Source organism: Bipolaris maydis (assembly GCF_028858645.1).
Source record: "Bipolaris maydis strain C4 unplaced genomic scaffold PSV08scaffold_5, whole genome shotgun sequence".
Lineage (NCBI taxonomy): Eukaryota > Fungi > Ascomycota > Dothideomycetes > Pleosporales > Pleosporaceae > Bipolaris > Bipolaris maydis.
The window spans coordinates 790484-798496 of NW_027093861.1; positions in this window are offsets into that span (position 1 = coordinate 790484).

Consider the following 8013-nt stretch of genomic DNA (forward strand, 5'->3'; position numbering starts at 1 on the left):
CTTAAAGTAGACTAAAGAAGTTTTAGCTTATATAGTAGAGTTTAAGTAACTATAAGTATAAATTAATTAAGATAATTTAGTACTTTAGATAGTATATAAAGTAAGTCTAAAAAAAAAATTTAAAGATAAACTTATATACTATAATAAGCTAAAGAATTTATACTTATTAATTAAGTTAGTAATAAGAATTAATATATAATTATAGGAACGTAAGAAAGCTTAGAAAAAATATAAACTAAAGCTACTTTTTACTAATACTTAAAGATATTAAAGTGATAAAATTATAATAAAGATATATATATAATTAGTAAAGTATAAGATAAGTTTAAGAATAAGAATAAAGTATAAGAAAATTTAATATTAGTTTTTCTAAGAAAGAACGCTAGAAGTTTTATAATAGTAAGATATACCTTTACTATAGTAAAGTAGAATACTTCTATAAAGACTACTTAAAAAATAAAGTTAAGTAAAAAGTAGTTAAGATTAGAATACTATAGATAGTAATACTATATTTAACTAAGAAGCTAGATAAGACTCTTAGTAACTTAAATTTATATAATAAAGTAAGATAAGCTACTAATAAGGCCTTTAAGCTAGTATAGAAAGTAATAAGATTTTAAGACTTTAAGTAAGATGAACTACTACTAATAAATTAGTAAGTTAAAGAGGTAGAAGTACTATACTACCTAAGATACTAATAGTACTAAATTTATAGAAATACTAGGTACTAAGCTAATAATTATAATATTTAAAAATAAATTATAATTACAAGATCTTATATAAAGAAAATTACTTATAAAGCTACTTAAGAATAACTTAAATTTAAAGAATTTAATAATAAAGAGACGTCTTAAATATTTAAAGAATAAATAAAGTAATATAAGTACTTATATTAGGTTAACTACCTAAAATAGTATAATTATTACTTAAGAAAGTAAGAAGAAACTAAGAATAATAAGAATAATTACTACTATATTAACTTATAGTATAATAAGTATTAAGTATAGTATTATTAAATATATTCGCTAGAAGAAAAGAAAGCTTATAAGAAGCTATACTAGATTAATTATATAACTAATTACTAGTTCTATAAAGAATAATAATAAAATACTTAAAAGGTAGATAACTACTACAATAGTATAATATCTACTAAAAAATATAATATAAAGAACTATAGAATATATAGAGCTATAAGACTAAGAGTTATAATAACTAAAGTACTTAAGTAAAGTTAAAAAAGATTTAATAAAAAAAAGAGCTATAAATAACTCTTATAGACGTATTATAAGAAAAGATATATCTTCTACTAATATTAGTTTAAGAATACTTATAAAGTAAATAATTACCTTTATAGTACTCTATTAGTAAATATTTATAAAGTAGATAAATACTTAATTTATAAAATAAAGAAGCTAGAGCTAATAAAAGAGATTATAAAGGAAGATATACTATACTAAAATACCTATTAGAGCTTCTATTATAATAACTAGTATATAATATACTATTCTACTAAGAAAAGTAAAGGCTACTTTTCTAAGAAGAGGAAAAGTAAGTAAATAAAAACTAAAATACTACTAAAAATAAAGTTATACTAGTAAAAGTAGTTTTAAAATCACTCTTAAGAAAGTATATAAACTAAAAGTATAAGATTTATAGCTATAATCTATAGTACTTATAAATAAATATAAAGTAATAGTATATATAAATAGTAGAGCTATATAAACTATTATTTTACTCTAAGTAGTAAAGAAGAATAATATACTTTATTAAAATAAGAAAGTACTAATATAAGTAGTATTAGCTAATAATAGTTCTATAATATATAAGAATAGTTAAATTTAACTTAAGACTAAGATAGTACTATTACGCCTAGCTAGTTAAGAAAGCTAAATAAAGATTAGTATTATAGATCTTAGTAAAACTAAGATAATAATTAGCTATAACTAGTTATTAGAATATAACTTAACTATTAATTAGTAAAAGAAATTAATATATAGCTAAGAACTTATATATAAAGTTACTAGTATATAAAGAGAAATATACTTAATAAATTAATATATAAACTTAAATAGAAGATTTAGTATAATTTTACTATATAAGATTATAAGAATTTATATAAAGGACTCTTAAAGAATAAGAGTTATATAAATATAGTAAGTTATAACTATAAAGAAAGAACTAGTACTATAGATTATATTTATAAATAATAAACTACTACTAGTAGTTTTAGTAAAATACTAAATACTAGAGTTTAAAAAACTATTTAAAGAAAATAAAGTAATAGACTTAGTAGAATACTAAGATTAGAATTATAAGATTATCTTAGAGAAAGAAGTAAAGTTAAGTCTAAGAGAAATATACTCTATAGCACCTAAATATAATACTAAGCTATAGAATTACTTCTAGAAGAACTTAAAGAAGAGATTTATCTAACTAGAATTAAGTTTAATAGCCTTATTTATATTATTTATAAAGAAGCTTAATAAAAAGTAGTAACTATATATTAACTTTAGAAGGTTAAATAGTATTACTTAAAAAAATTTATATCTCTTACTACTAATTATAAAGCTTATAAATTAACTTTAAAGAGCTAAGTAGTTTATATAGTTTAATATTTAAGAAGGTTTTTACTAAATTAGAATCAAAGAAAGTTATATATAGATAATAGCGTTTAAGATAAAATATAGACTATTTAAGTATATAGTTATATTATTTAAGTTAATAAATATACTAGTAACCTTTTAATTAGTTATTAATAACGCGATCTATAAATACCTAAGAATCTTTATTATTATATATCTAGATAATATACTAGTATACTTTAGTAGTATACGCGAAAAATATATTAAGTATATTAAGAAAGTTATATAGAAGCTTAAGAAATATAAGCTATATCTTTAACTAAAGAAGTATAAGTTTTATATATAAGAAATAAAATTCTTTAGATTTATTATCTAAACTAAAGAAGTAAAAAAAAACTTAAAGAAGATATAGACTATATAGAAATAGCTAAAATCTAATATAGTTAAGAATATTTAATTCTTTCTAAGATTTATAAACTATTATTAAAAGTTAATTAAAAATTACTTAAAGGTTATAGCACCTCTTATAAAGATAATAAAGAAAGAAATAAATTTTAAATAGAAATAGAAATATTAAGAGGCTTTTAATTAAATTAAGTAAATATTTCTAGAGGCGCTAGTACTTAAAATATATAACTTTAAATAACCTACTAGAGTTAAGACTAATACGTTTAACTATATACTTAGAGCTATATTATTATAGTAGTATATAAATAAGAAATAGAGACTAGTATTCTACTATTTATAGAAGTTCTTAAGAGTAGAACTTAACTATCATATTGATAATAAAAAACTACTTGAAGTAGTTGATACCTTCAAGTAATAGGAGGTATACCTATTAGAACTCTCTAATATAATTAAGGTTTTTACTAATTAATAAAATCTAATAAGTCTTATAATAATAAAGAAACTTAATTAATAATAAGTTAAATAGTTTAAGATACTTACTTAGTTTAACTTTAAAATAACGTACTATATAGAAATACTAAATAAAGTAGTAAATACTTTAAGTAGAAAGTTTAATTTATATAAAGAGAGTTATAAGAAACTATATAATACCTTACTTAAAATAATACCTAATAGTAGTCTAAAGTATAACTAGCTAGAACTAGCTAAAGTAGCTAAGGTAGCTAAGTAGGTAGAAACGCTATAGTAATAATAGTAGTAGTAAGTAGCTAACTAGTAGTTTAAGCTTAACAAAGTAGGCTCTAATAAACTATTAAATAATAAATAAAAGTACTAAGATATAGTTTTAAAGAATTAAATATATATATTTCTATATATAAGATTAAGTCTTATATAGAAACTATATAAGTCTATAAAATTTAAATATATAGAAATAGAAGAAATAGTTAAATAACTATTAAAGGTATTTATAATACTATATATATATATAAAGATATAGGAAATACTAAGTAACTATTTAGTATATTACTAGAATAAGCCTAAGAGATATAAGCTCTATAGCTTATTATAACTCTTAGAGCTATTATCTAGACTATAAATAAGTATAATAATAGACTTTATAGTAAAGCTCTTAAGATTATTAAAACTAAAATTAGCTTAATTTTATAATATAATACTAGTAATTATAAACTAATTAGCTAAGGTAGTAAAGTTTATACCTATAAAAGAAACTATTATAATGGAGAAGTGTATATATAAAGTTACTAAAGTATTAGTATTAAAGTATAAGATACCTAAAGAGTTTATTACTAATTATAATAAACTATTTACGTCTAAATACTAGAATATATTCTTAGTACAGTGAAGTATTAAGAAGAAGCTTTTAATAAGCTTTTACTTAGAAATAGATAGCTAGATAGAATAAATAAACTAGATATTAGAATAGTATATATAGATATACGCTAATAAATTATAGAATAACTAAGTAGAGCTACTACTAATAGTATAATTAGTATATAATAGTATAAAATTTATAATAATAAAGTATTTGCTATACTCTATAAACTATAAATATAAGTTAGTAGCTTATTAAGATTTAAAGAATATTAAAAGTATTATAATAAGAGTAGATAATAAAGTAAAGCTTATGTAAAATTTATATAAAGAATTAAGTAAGAATATAGCTTAATAAAACTTTATAATATCTAAAGTAGTAAAAAAATAAAGAATTAAGAGACTAATCTTTAAGAAAGAGGATAAAGTTTTCTTATTATAATTAAACTTAAAAACTAAATAACTATATAGAAAATTAGATAACTTCTAAGTAAGACTATTTAAAATCTTAGAGAAAATAAAAAAAGTAAACTATAAGTTAAAACTCTTATAAAGTATATAAATCTATCTTATCTTTTATAAGAAACTTTTAGAGCTAGTACCTTTAGATACTAAGCTAGTAATAAATATAAAGCTTAAAGATAATAAGTATAAGATTAAAGAAATTAAGAACCTATAGAAAATTAGTAATTAGTAGAAGTACTTAGTTAAGTAGTAAGGATAGCTTAAGAGCTATAATACTTAGAAACCTAAAGGAAATTTAATAAACTATAAGTTACTAGTATATAATTTCTACTAAAGATAACTAGAGAAATAAAAGTTAACTTTAAAGTAGAGTAATAAGACTCTATAGAGAGAGAAAGAGGAAAAGAATAATTAAAAGAAAAATTAAGAGAAATAGCCTATAACTAGCCTAAATTAGCTAATAGTTTAGATAGTAGTAGTTTAATAATAGAGGGGCCTATACCTCTAGAGGCTAAGCTCTCCTTAGCCTACTCCTTTCTATAATCTTAGATAGTAATTATTATAAGATTATAACGTATAAAAGTATATTTCTTATTCTTTATTTCTAGAAGCTTATAATAAGTATATATAATAGCCTCTTTAGTAAGGGTAAATTCTAGTTCTATATACTCTTACTTAACTTAGATTTCTTCTTACTCTTTCTTAAAAATAAATAAACTATACTTAGCGCTAATTAAGATATACTTAGTATAATAGCTAGAGAACGTTTTAATAAAGTAATATATCTTCTTCTTCTTATAGCGCTTATAATAAAAATCTATTTTAATACTCTTCTCTTTAGCTTATAAAGTATAGGTATACTTTTATTTAGTTAAAGTTTAAGTATAGAGAGTATATTATTTTTAGATCTTAAGTATAGTTAAGAAGGCTAAAGTTAGAAAAAGGATAAATATAAGAGCCTAGAGCCTACTAAACCTTATATATAGTTAATAATTTAATATATAGCGTAGTAAAATAATAATTTAAAGTATTAGAATAATACGCCTTAGAGAGGGGATAATATTATAAGTAATAAGGAGGATTTACTTCTTAATAAAAGAATAGAAGATAAGAAGCTTATAAAATATTTATATTAGAAGGTAATAATTAACGTAGAGCGTAGATTACGTAACTTAGTATCTTACTAAGATAAGATATCTAGAGATACTAAGTCCTCTAGAGATACTAGAATATTTAAAAATACTAATAATATTTAAGATACTAATAGCTTAGCTAGATATTAAGACTAAAGTAATAAGGATATAAGGATAAATAGATTTTATTATTTACTCTCGTTATAGTTAACTTAAATTATACTTTCTTACTAGTATCTTTACTTAATAAAGTTATTACCTATTAGTCTATAGTAATATAGATTAAGTTATCTAACCTTTATTACCTTTCTATCTAAGTATACTACTCTACTATCTTACTAGATAAACTTTATAGAATACTAACGTAAGGCTTATTAGCTATAGTAGCAGACCTTACTAGAGTAGTATAGACTAAACCCTATATAATACTTATATAAGCTATATAACTAATCTAGCTTAGTAATCTTTTAGTATATATTATTATCTTTTAGAAAAAAAATTTTAAATCTATAAACTCTTAAAATAGACCTAAAATTATTTCATTTTAAAGCTAAAATTTAATAACTTTTAAATGCTAATATTTTAACTAAAGATATTATAAATATATTAAATAAGCCTTCTACTTTTATTTATTTAGCTATATCTTAAATTAGAAAGAAAAAAAAGAAAAAAATCAAGCTATAACAATAAAAAAAAGCAAAGCTTTAAAGGTAACTTTTAGAGTAAAAAGAGCTATTATTAGAGACTTAACTAGAAGCTCTAAGAAGTAAAATAAAAGATTATTAGAAGAAAATAATCTAGATACATTAACTAGAAGCTTATAAAGAATTTTAAAAATAAAAGGTTATTATTATAATATTATAACTAAAAAGTAAATTTTAAACAAATTTGAAGCTAAAAATTAACTTAAATTTACTAAAGAAAGAGTAAAAGAGCTAGGAAATATTAATTTTAGTAAAATTATAATTTCTAATAAGTTAGTAATACAAAGAGGGTATAGTTCTAGAAATAAATTTATAAGAATAAGGCAAAATTTTAATATTAGAAAGAAATTTATCTCTAAAGGCAATAGGAGTAAGTTTAAAAGAAATTTTAATAAGCTATTTTATTCTATTTTGTATATAGTTTTTTTCTATAATTTTAGTTTTTTAATAGCGCGCTTACTAATTAAGTAATAGGCCGCGATATTACTATTTAAGTTTAGGGAGCTATTTAGGTAGGTAGTAGATTTAATTTAATAGTTATTAAAACGCTAGAAATATCTATTAATTAGAATAATTGCTGTTATATTTATAGAGCTCTAATACCTTAAGTAAAACTAAATATAAAATATAGTTAGTTTATTTAATATTTTTTTACTCTTTATTAATTTTTTATTTAATAACTTTTATAGTAATTAAGATTCTAATAAATAGATATTAATAAATATGCTAATAGCTATCTAGGTTAGCAGTTTTACTAAGATAACTTAAAAATTTATAAAACTACGAACGTTTTAAGCTAGTTTTTAAGAAATAAAATTAAGCTTTATCTATACCCTCCTTACAGCCTAGATTTAAATCTAATTAAAAATGTTTAGATTATACTTAAAGACTAGTTAAATAATAGAAAAATAAGTTCTTTAGGTATCAGAAATAATAGCGAAAGTATTAAAACGTTTAAAAGGGCTATTTTTAAAGAGTATTAAGCTATTCTACAATAGGTAATAGATAACTATATTTTATCTTTACCTAACCGTTATATGAAGGTAGAAGAAGCTAGGGGCTAGTATACCAAGTATTAAATATAATAATAACTTAGTTATTAAAAAAAAACTCTTTTTTTTAATTTTATTTTTTAACTTTTAAAATTTTTATTAAAAACTTTTAAAAATAAAATATATTATTCCTTATATATAGCAATAATAGATATAATTTTTTAAGAGAATTTTATAGTCTTATTAAAAAGATATTTAATCTCTAAATACGTATATTTTAAACTCCTAAGTTAAAGGCAATTTATCTCCTTCCTTATACTAACTAAGTAGGCGCTAGTCCTATCTAGGTAAAAGTAGAGCTTTTTAGCTTTTTAAATTACTAACCTAATTAGGAATA